Consider the following 10,579-nt stretch of genomic DNA (forward strand, 5'->3'; position numbering starts at 1 on the left):
CAAATATGCTTGCAACCAAATTTTAATTCGTCAAAACCATGTTCAAGTTGATTAACTGGAAAGAGGGGTTCGAGATGAAGATTTTGGCGTTGGTTTCACTGGATTTGGACAAACGGTTAAAAAGTTGCGAGCGTTTGAAGATCAGGGGCTAATCTGCGATAAAAATAATCGCAGATAGGTCCTTGGCCGAATCTAAAATAAAAAGAAAAAACTAATGAACGAATGTTCGCTAACAGAGACGAACGGACGAACGCGTTCGCGAACAGAGGCATTCCGGTGAACGTTCGCTAAATAGATCCGATCGAGAAAACCCGAGAAAACCGAGAAAACCCTAAAAATAAAAACCGATCTAGTTCGCAAACTGAAAAAACCAAAACGAACCGATGTTTTCTTTATCGGTTCACGACGAAAACCAGGGTCGGCGGCGAGGCGGGATTCCGGTGAGTCGGCGGCTCCGATGAGGCGGTGGGCAGCGTCGCGGGCAGGGTGCCGCGGCGGCGATGCAGCAGCGGCAGCAGGCGGCAGCGGTTGTTTGTGGTGGCGGCGCGGCTCGGCGAGGAGGCGGCGGCTGCAGGCGGTGGGTGGTGGTGGCGGTGGGGGCCTAGGCCCTATATAAAGGCCGGGGGGTGGCAGCTTGCTTGGGGAGGGGGCCGCCCGGCGTGGAGTCCGGCTCGGACTCCCCCTCAGCGTCCGTGCCAGGCACGGTGGCGGCGGGAGGAAGGCGGTGCGGGGCCGTGGCCTGCTCGGCAGGGCCTTCGGCCCAGTCGGGCGGGAACTTTTTTTAAAAGAAAAATAAATTCCTCAGAATAAAAATCCTAATAAAATATAAAAAAATATAAAAATGCCAAAAACAATTTTCACCGTCTAAATAAAATATTTAGAACAAAGTGAACATTTTTCTGGCCTAAAAATGCAATTTTCCAAAATGCATATTTTTCTAATTCAAATAAAATCCAAATAAAATATTTATGTGATTTTAAAAAATTTCCTCCAATATTCCTCTCTTTTTTAAGAAGTCATATTATCTTCTCTTTTTTATTTTTAAATTGGAAAAATTGGAGAGAAAAATATTAAAATCAAAGTGATCCCTCTTTTCAAATTTGAGAAAGTTCAAATATGAAAATAAATGAAATCTCCAACTCTCTCCTTGGGTCCTTGAGTTGCTCAAGATTTCTAGGATCACAAACAAAATGCAATTAAAATATGATGTGCATATGATGACCTATGTATAACATCCAAATTGAAAATTGGGATGTTACAAACCTACCCCCCTTAAGGTGAATCTCGCCCTCGAGATTCGGGTAGGCTAGAAAATAGGTGTGGGTGGTCTTTCTGTAGGTCTTCTTCTCGTTCCCAGGTGGCTTCATCCTCGATATGGTGGCTCCACTGAACTTTGCAAAACTTGATAACCTTGTTGCGTGTAACTCGGCTGGCAAACTCGAGAATCTTTACGGGTTTCTCCTCGTAGGTTAGATCACTCTCCAACTGAATTGCTTCCAGGGGCACTGTATCTCTTAGGGGAATATCAGCCATCTCAGCATGGCACTTCTTCAACTGGGAAACGTGGAACACATCGTGAACTCCTGACAATCCTTCGGGTAATTCCAACTTGTAGGCAACCTCTCCCATACGTTCCAGAACTCGGTATGGTCCTACAAACCTCGGGGCTAACTTTCCCTTAACTCCAAATCATTTAACTCCTCGCAGTGGTGACACTCCAAGGTACGCTTGATCTCCAATTTCATAGACTACCTCCTTGCGTTTGGTATCGGCATAACTCTTCTGCCTGGACTGAGCTACCTACGGTCTATCCCGAATCAACTTAACCTTCTCTTCGGACTCTTTGATCAAATCTGGTCCAAACAACTGGCAGTCTCCAACTTCCTCCCACATTAACGGTGTCCTGCATCTCCTTCCATACAAGGCTTCAAAAGGTGTCATCTTCAAACTAGCCTGATAACTGTTGTTGTATGAGAACTCTACATAAGGCAAATTCTCATCCCAACTAGATCCATAATCTAGCGCACAAGCTCTCAACATGTCCTCCAGAATCTGATTGACCCTCTCGGTCTGTCCATCTGTCTGCGGATGAAAGGCTGTACTGAACTCTAGCCTAGTACCCAGAGTCTGGTGCAATTGATTCCAAAACTTCGAAGTAAATTGTGTCCCTCTATCTGATACGATGGTCGTCGGAACTCCATGCAGACATACGATCCTGGTCGTATATATCTTGGCCAACTTCACGCTTGTATAGGTGGTCTTCACCAGGATAAAGCGAGCTACCTTGGTCAAGCGATCAACTACTACCCAGATTGAATCATATCCCGATCGGGTCTTGGGTAATCTGGTGATGAAATCCATGCCAAGCTTGTCCCACTTCCATTCGGGTATCAACATAGGCTGTAGTAATCCTGCTGGCTTCTGATCTTCTACCTTCACTCACTAACATACATCACACACTGCTACGTACTCGACAATATCCTTCTTCATACCTGTCCACCAGAAACGCTCCATCAAATCCAAATACATCTTGGTGTTGCTGGGGTGAATCGAGTATGGCGAGTCATGAGCTTCCTGAAGTATTAACTTCCTGATCTCCACATCATTGGGCACATATATACGATCCTCAAACCATAAGGTCTCGTGCTCATCCTCACGGAAACCCTTGGCTTTTCCTTTGCTCATCTTCTCCTTTATCTCAGCAATTACCTTATCATCCTTCTGAGCTTCTCGAATCTTTCCCAATAATGTAGACTGAACCTCCATTGTTGCAACAAAACCTCTTGGAACTATCTCCAAACGAAGCTCCTTGAGATTCTCGACTAACTCCTGCGGTAATCCTCCGCTTACAAGGGTATTGGCATAACTCTTCCGGCTCAAAGCGTCTGCTACGACATTGGCCTTTCTTGGATGATAATACAATTTCATATCATAATCCTTTATGAGATCCAACCATCTCCTTTGACTGAGATTTAACTCCTTCTACGTGAAAATGTACTTCAAACTCTTGTGATCCGTGTACACATCAAATCTGTTTCCAATCAGAAAATGTTTCTAGGTATTAAGCGCATGCACTATGGATGCTAACTCCAAATCATGGGTGGAACAATTTAACTTGTGAGGTTGAAGTTGTCATGAGGCATATGAAACAACTCTTCCGTCCTGCATCAGTACACCTCCAAGTCAGCGAGAAGCATCGCAATACACTTGGAAATCCTTGTGTATATCCAGAAGAATCAGCACTGGGGCTATAACCAAACGTTTCTTCAACTCCTGAACACTGACCTCGCAATCTTCATTCCATTTGAACTTGGTGTCCTTCTTCAACAACTCGGTCATGGGTTTCGCAATCTTGGAGAAATTCTCAATGAACCTCCGGTAATATCTTGCGAGTCCCAGAAAACTGCGGATCTCTCCAACTGAGGTGGGTGCCAACCACTCAGTGACAGACTGAACCTTGGTGGGGTATACTGCTATACCTTCTCCTGATATAACATGTCCAAGAAATCCAACTTCCATCGACAAAACTCACACTTGCTAAACTTGGCATACAACTGATGTTCCCTGAGCGCAAGTGTTCCTTGTGTTCCTCTTCATTCTTCGAGTACACCAAAATATCATCAATGAACACCACTACAAACTTATCCAAAAACTCCATGAACACCTTGTTCATCATACTCATAAAATAGGCAGGGGCATTAGTCAATCCAAATAACATGACCGTGTACTCATACATCCCATGCCTTGTGGTAAAAGTTGTCTTAGGTATATCATGTTCTCGGATCTTCAACTGGTGGTATCCTGATCGCAGATCGATCTTGGAAAATACTTTTGCTCCTTGCAGCTGGTCAAGCAAATCGTTGATCATCGGTAGTGGGTACTTGTTCTTGATTGTCACTTCATTCAATGCTCGATAAATCAACAACCATTCTCAAAGATCCATCCTTCTTCTCAACCAAGAGCACTGGGGCTCCCCACAGTGACGAACTTCGTCAAATGTAACCTTTCTCCAATAACTCCTTAATCTGCTTCTTAATTTCCTCCAGATCATTTGCAGGCATCTAGTATGGCCTCTTTGATATCGGTCTGGTGCCTGGCAACAGCTCTATCAAAAACTCTATGTCTCGATCTGGTGGCATGCCTGGCAATTCCTCTGGAAATACATCCGGGTAATCCTTCACAATAGGCACTTCTTCCTGAACAACTCCTGAAAGAGAATTCACTTGGGTCCTCCTTGGCGCATGTCTGGACACATACTTGATCATTTTTCCTTCTGGGGTGGTGAGTAAAATTGACTTACTAGCACAATCAATATTTCCTCCATACTTTGATAACCAATCCATGCCTAGTATTATATCCAATCCTTGGGATTCCAAAATTATTAGGTCTGAGGGGAAAACATGGCTACTAATGGTTAAGGGTATCCGGTCACACCATCGGTTGGCCATATACTCTGCTCCTGGCGAGCTTACTAACATGGTGACCTAAGGGCTAAGGTTGGTAACTTAAACTTGTCCACAAATAACCTTGATATGTATGAATGCGATGCTCTAGTATCAAAAAGAATGAGTGCGGTAAATGACTTAATCAAAAACTTACCGATCACTGCGTCAGGCTGATCTTCAACCTCCACGTTGATGTGGTTCACCTGACCTTTGGTGAAGGGATTGGGCTTCTTCCCAGAGTTTCCATTTCCATTGCCATTCTTCAACTCAGAACAATCGTTGGCGTAGTGCCCAGTCTTCCCGCACTTGTAACAGGTAACATGGCTCAGGTCCTTCTTGGCGGGCGTTGCAGGGTTGGGACGGTTCTGGTTACTGCTTGATCCATTCCCGTTTCCATTCTTAGGCCCACTATGGTTATGTGAGCTTCCTCCATTGTGGGTATGGCCTCCATGGTTATGGGTGTAACCTCCGAAGTTAGAGGTAAAGCGAGGCTTCTGCTGAGCTCCAGAATTGTACTTCCCCTGTCCATACTTCCGTTTGCAGCTCTCTATCTGCTGTTGTTTGCTTTCAATCATAAGGTGTGACGCCCCGAGTCCGATGCGCCAGGTGTCTTCCAGTTATTCGCTGTTGTTGCCATGTCGTTTATTTGTGTGTTGCATCTTGTCATGTCATCATGTGCATTGCATCATCATGTTTTCAAAACTTGCATCTGTCCCGGTCTCCCAGTTCCTTCCGTTGTCCGTTCTGAGCCCAGCCACACTTTCACGCGCCCGCGACATGTCCGAAATATTACTTTATAAGTGACCGGAAAATGTTCTCGGAATGGGTTGAAAGTTGGCGTGCGGTCTTATTATAGTGTAGATAGGCCCCCTGCCAAGTTTCATCGCATTTGGAGTCCGTCTGACGCCCCAACGGATAACTATAGTGACAATATAGTCGGTCAAATCGTCGGACGTTTTCGGTCTCCGAAAACTGTTGTCGGGGTTCCCCTTTCTTTCCTCCCTAGAGCGTCTACACAGTCCACTACTCACCGCCAGGCCCTACCTAACCTCTCTCGCCAGCCCACGACCATCCTCGCGCGCGCTCGAAAGTTGTCCCGGACCCGACCCGGGCAGTCATCACCGTTGGGTCCGGATCATCCCCATACATCTACAAAACATCACCGTTTTCTTATTTGGACTCCCTAGCCTATTTTTCTTGACCGTGTGATTTTGATCGGAGGGACGAGATAGTCCCTGATCTAACCCACTCACTATATAAACTAGTCCAACCCTAGACCAATCCCTAAAACCTAGGCTTCTTGTCCCATCGCACCGCCACCCGCTCTATCCCCATCGGGATCACCAACAACCAACCAGTGCGCTCCACCAATCCAAGCCCCCGATCCAATCCACCATCCAACCATCTCCCTCGATTTGCGTCTCCGCCCAACCTCAGCCGCCCCCGCTCCTCCTCAGTTTCCCTCGCCCGCAGCCACCTCCTCCTTGGGATTTTCCCCGATCCATCCATCGTCTCCACCAAATCGCAGAGACCAACCAGCCCCTCTTGATTTCATAGGAGCCCGAGCTCCTCCCGTTTGCTCCTTCTTCCATAGCACCATCGCCGCCGGCGCGCCCAGCCACCTGAACCGCGCCCCGTCTTCTCCGTCAACCAGGACCGGTCTCGTCCCGCTCTCTCCATCCTCTCTGGTTCTTCTTCCTCTCTCTCACCCCTCTGTCTCTTTTTTTGAGAAGGAGCCCCACGACGCCTCCGTGGTTGGCTGCCCGAGCTTTGCAGGCCTCTAGCCCCTACCGCCGCGGATCCAGCGAGACCCTCCTTGAAAACCGCGCAAGTCCCTTCCGCCGGAGCCCCGCAGTCCCGCGCCGTCGCCTCCTCTCCATCGAGCGGGAGGACGAAGAGCAGTGCCTCCCCTGCCCGGCGCCATGGATGGCCGTCGCCCCGCTGCTCCGAGGTCAAGTCCCATTCCATTCTTTTGCTTCGCCACTACTCCTCGTCGGCCTTCCCTGCATGCCCGCCGTCGCAAGTTCCGTGCGCCTGCTCGCAGCACCATCGCAGCCTCGCGCCGCTGCAAGCTCCCTGCCACACCTCTGCTTCTGCAGTCGAGCAGGAGGAAGACGCCCCTGCCTCGAGCCACTCCAGCGCGTCAGCCGCGAGTTGACTGCGCCCTCACCCTGGCCCAACTCCAGCAACAACATGGGCCTCCTCAAGCGCCACCCAACGAACCAGCCGGCCCACTGCTCCATCGTACTGGGCCGAAGCCCATGGTGAGGCCCCAGCACCTCCTTGGTTTTTTTTTCTTTTCTTCCTCTATGCTGGCCCAACATGCTTCAGATTTGGCCCATGTATGTTTTTTAGCATCTGCGATTTGTCTAATTATCCAGAGACAACAGTTTTGCAGTTGAGCCCCTAAACTTCATGCATATAATAACTTAATAATCATGCATCGGTTTAAAATGATTTATATATGAAAAATGCTTAGAATTGTGTCTAGTTTCACAATATCCAACTTTCATGCTTGTTTCAGATGTTTAAACTGTTGTTTGCTTAAATTTTCTCCAAGGCCATGCTAAAATGATTTAATTCATAACTAGTTAACCGTAGCTCCAAATTTAATAAACTTTATATGTAAGTGGGGTAGAAAAATGCATGTTTAACATGGTGTACTTACTTTGAATGTTTAACAACTGTAAAATATGGTTTAGGGCACAACAGTACCAAATCCATAAATTGCACATGAGGATTTTTCCGGACTTGTTGTTTGTCGTTCCAGCCTTGTTTAAACTTGCCTAGATAGGTCGTTATCTTTTGCTTCACCCCTTGCCATGTTAAACAACATTTAATATTGTTGGGTACATAAATGAGATCAAACTAAATAACTTGAATGTGGTGTTCCATCAATATGCATCCCGATGCATATTGAGCTCCACTTAACTTGTAGTGTTGTTTGTGCACTTTGCCATGCCATGCATATTTAAACCGGACATGCATCATTCTTGTTTGTGCATCATGCCATGATTATGTGATTGTTGTTTACTATGTTGTTTGCTTCTTTCCGATGTTGCTTCTTCGGGTTAGTTCCAATAACGTCGCGTTTGTGAGGATCCGTTCAACTACGTCCGTTCGTCTTCTTCATGGACTCGTTCTTCTTCCTTGCGGGATCTCAGGCAAGATGACCATACCCTCGAAATCACTTCTATCTTTCCTTGATAGTTTCTCGCTCTATTTGCTATGCCGCGATACCTACCACTTGCTATATCAGGCCTCCCATATTGCCATGTCAAGCCTCTAACCCACATTTCCTAGAAAACCGTTGTTTGGCTATGTTACCGCTTTGCTCAGCCCCTCTTATAGTGTTGCTAGTTGCAGGTGAAGATGAAGTTTGTTCCATGTTTGGAACATGGATATGATGGGATATCAAAATATCTCTTATTTAATTAATGCATCTATATACTTGGTAAAGGGTGGAAGGCTCGGCCTTATGCCTGGTGTTTTGTTCCAATCTTTCTGCCCTAGTTTCTGTCATACCGGTGTTATGTTCCTTGATTTTGTGTTCCTTACACGGTTGGGTGTTATGGGGACCCCTTGACAGTTCGCTTTAAATAAAACTCCTCCAACAAGGCCCAACCTTGGTTTTACCATTTGCCTCACCACCACCTACCTTTTTCCCTTAGGAGTCGCGCTCTCGAGGGTCATCTTTATTTTAACCCCCCCCTCGGGGCCAGTGCTTTTCTAAGTGTTGGTCCAACCTGAGCGATGTCCGGCGCCCCTGGGCAACTAGGGTCTATGCCCCGATGTCTAGCTCATTCAGTGTGCCCTGGGAACGAGATATGTGCAGCTCCTATTGGGATTTGTCGGCACATCCGTGCGGCTTTGCTGGTCTTGTTTTACCATTGTCGAAATGTCTTGTAACCGGGATTCTGAGTCTAATCGGGTCTTCCTGGGAGAAGGAATATCCTTCGTTGACCGTGAGAGCTTGTGATGGGCTAAGTTGGGACACCCCTGCAGGGTTTGAACTTTCGAAAGTCATGCCCGCGGTTATGGGCAGATGGGAATTTGTTAATGTCCAGTTGTAGAAAACTTGACACTTAATCTAACTAAAATGCATCAATCGCGTGTGTAGCCATGATGGTCTCTTTCTTGTGTGATGCTTGAAGGTAAGTAGTTTCAGGATCACTTCTTGATCACTTCTTGATCACTTCTAGTTCACGACCATGCTTTGCTTCTCTTCTCGCTCTTATTTGCATATGTTAGCCACCATATATGCTAGTGCTTGCTGCAGCTCCACCTCACTACCCTTTCCTACCCATAAGCTTAAATAGTCTTGATCTCGCGGGTGTGATATTGCTGAGTCCTCGTGGCTCACAGATACTTCCAAACAGTTGTAGGTGCCAATGATACCAGTGCAGATGACGCAACTAAGATCAAGTGAGTGCTCGATGAAGGTCGTGTTCGTTGTTTTGTTTCTTTTCCGATTGATCTGTAGTGGAGCCCAGTTGGGACGATCGGGGATCTAGCATTTGGGGTTGTCTTCTTTTATTTTGGTTCCATAGTCGGACCTTGATTGTATTCTGGATGATGTATGTTTAACTTGTATTTGTGTGAAGTGGCGATTGTAAGCCAAGTCTTTATCCCATTCTTATTCGGTATATGGGATTGTGTGAAGATTACCCCTCTTGCGACAAAACCACAATGCGGTTATGCCTCTAAGTCGTGCCTCAACACGTGGGAGATATAGCCACATTGTGGGTGTTACAAGTTGGTAATCAGAGCCTTCCTCGACTTAGGAGTCCCCTGCTTGATCGAATTGCTGACGTTGTTGTGTCTAGAACAAAATGTTTTGAGTCTTAGGATTATATATATCGGAGAGTAGGATTCTTTTTACTCCTCAGTCTCTTTGTCACTCTGGTGAGGCCTCCTGACGTAGAGTTTTGACTCTTCTCTCCTCAAATTTCACTAAAAAAATTAGGATCACGCGGGTATCTTGGAATCATTCCGATGGTTTTGTGACGAGAACACTGTTCTTGGTGCCTCCTAACATTTAGGGGTTGTGGCAGTGCCCAGGGAGTTGAGCTCCGAGGTGTTGTCGTCACAATTTTATCGTTGCAGTTCTGGAATACCTGAGTTTCGCCGACATCGAAAATCTCTTTTATGCAGTTGTTGGTGAGATAATGTCGACGCCACCTAGTACTGGGGCGGGAGTTTGGGAGTATTGCCATAACTTGTATAATGGATGCTTTTCGAAGGTTGAGGTAAATGATTTCTGAAGGTTTCTTGGTTATGTGTTGAAGGATGGATACAACTGGATGTAGGAATTGTTAGTTTGGGTGAGATATTATGCTTCCCCTATATCCCCAACACCTGGTTGCATAACCAGAAAGTTTCGGGAGTTTATAAGTGGGAATTCAAGTAGCTCCTAGGATATCTTTCCGACATATGTTTGATATGAAATTGGGGTTCGACGTCTAGTGGTCCGCCTATCCACGGTTGGTTTAAAGTGGTCTCATTGTGTCTTAAAGAGTCCTTGGCTATGCTGACTCGGGGACGCTTCGTATGTCATGTGCACTGCCTTGTACATGATGGTGTTGTACGATCGAGCCCGTGTGGGCCCCACCACGAAAACTTCGGACGAAATCTCTATCATATGTTTGTTTCGGCTTATTTTGCTAGCCAATCCTTTGTTTTGTTTTGAGTTGTGGTATTCGAGTTGCTTCAATGTCAAGTGTTGATTCCATACCTTCCCTAAGCGGTGTTCTCATATTTCTATGTGGATGCTAATCCTTCATGATAATCAAGATTGTCATGTCAATCCTTTTCAACCGGCATGTTTCTCTTCAAGTGGATCCGATCATTTCAACATCCGCAAGATCACCTCTCGGTTTTTCCCAATGTTGATTCGTTTCATCTGTCCCCAAGTTGCCTTTGTTTTCCCGCTCACCCACCCCTTTTTCTTCAAGGACTCAGATTTCTGAATCAAGTATCATTTTATTCATGGGAAGTCTATCCATTCTTTTCCGTCAATATTCTTATCCAGTGATTCTCTTGGAGATTCTAAGGAAGATTCAAGTTCGTCACTCTTCACTCGTTTTCTTCTCCGGTGGATCCAATCCAAGATTTCGGTGTTAATCTTATCCTTT

The sequence above is a fragment of the Triticum dicoccoides genome, chromosome 3A, assembly GCF_002162155.2.
Source record: "Triticum dicoccoides isolate Atlit2015 ecotype Zavitan chromosome 3A, WEW_v2.0, whole genome shotgun sequence".
NCBI classification, from domain to species: Eukaryota; Viridiplantae; Streptophyta; class Magnoliopsida; order Poales; family Poaceae; genus Triticum; species Triticum dicoccoides.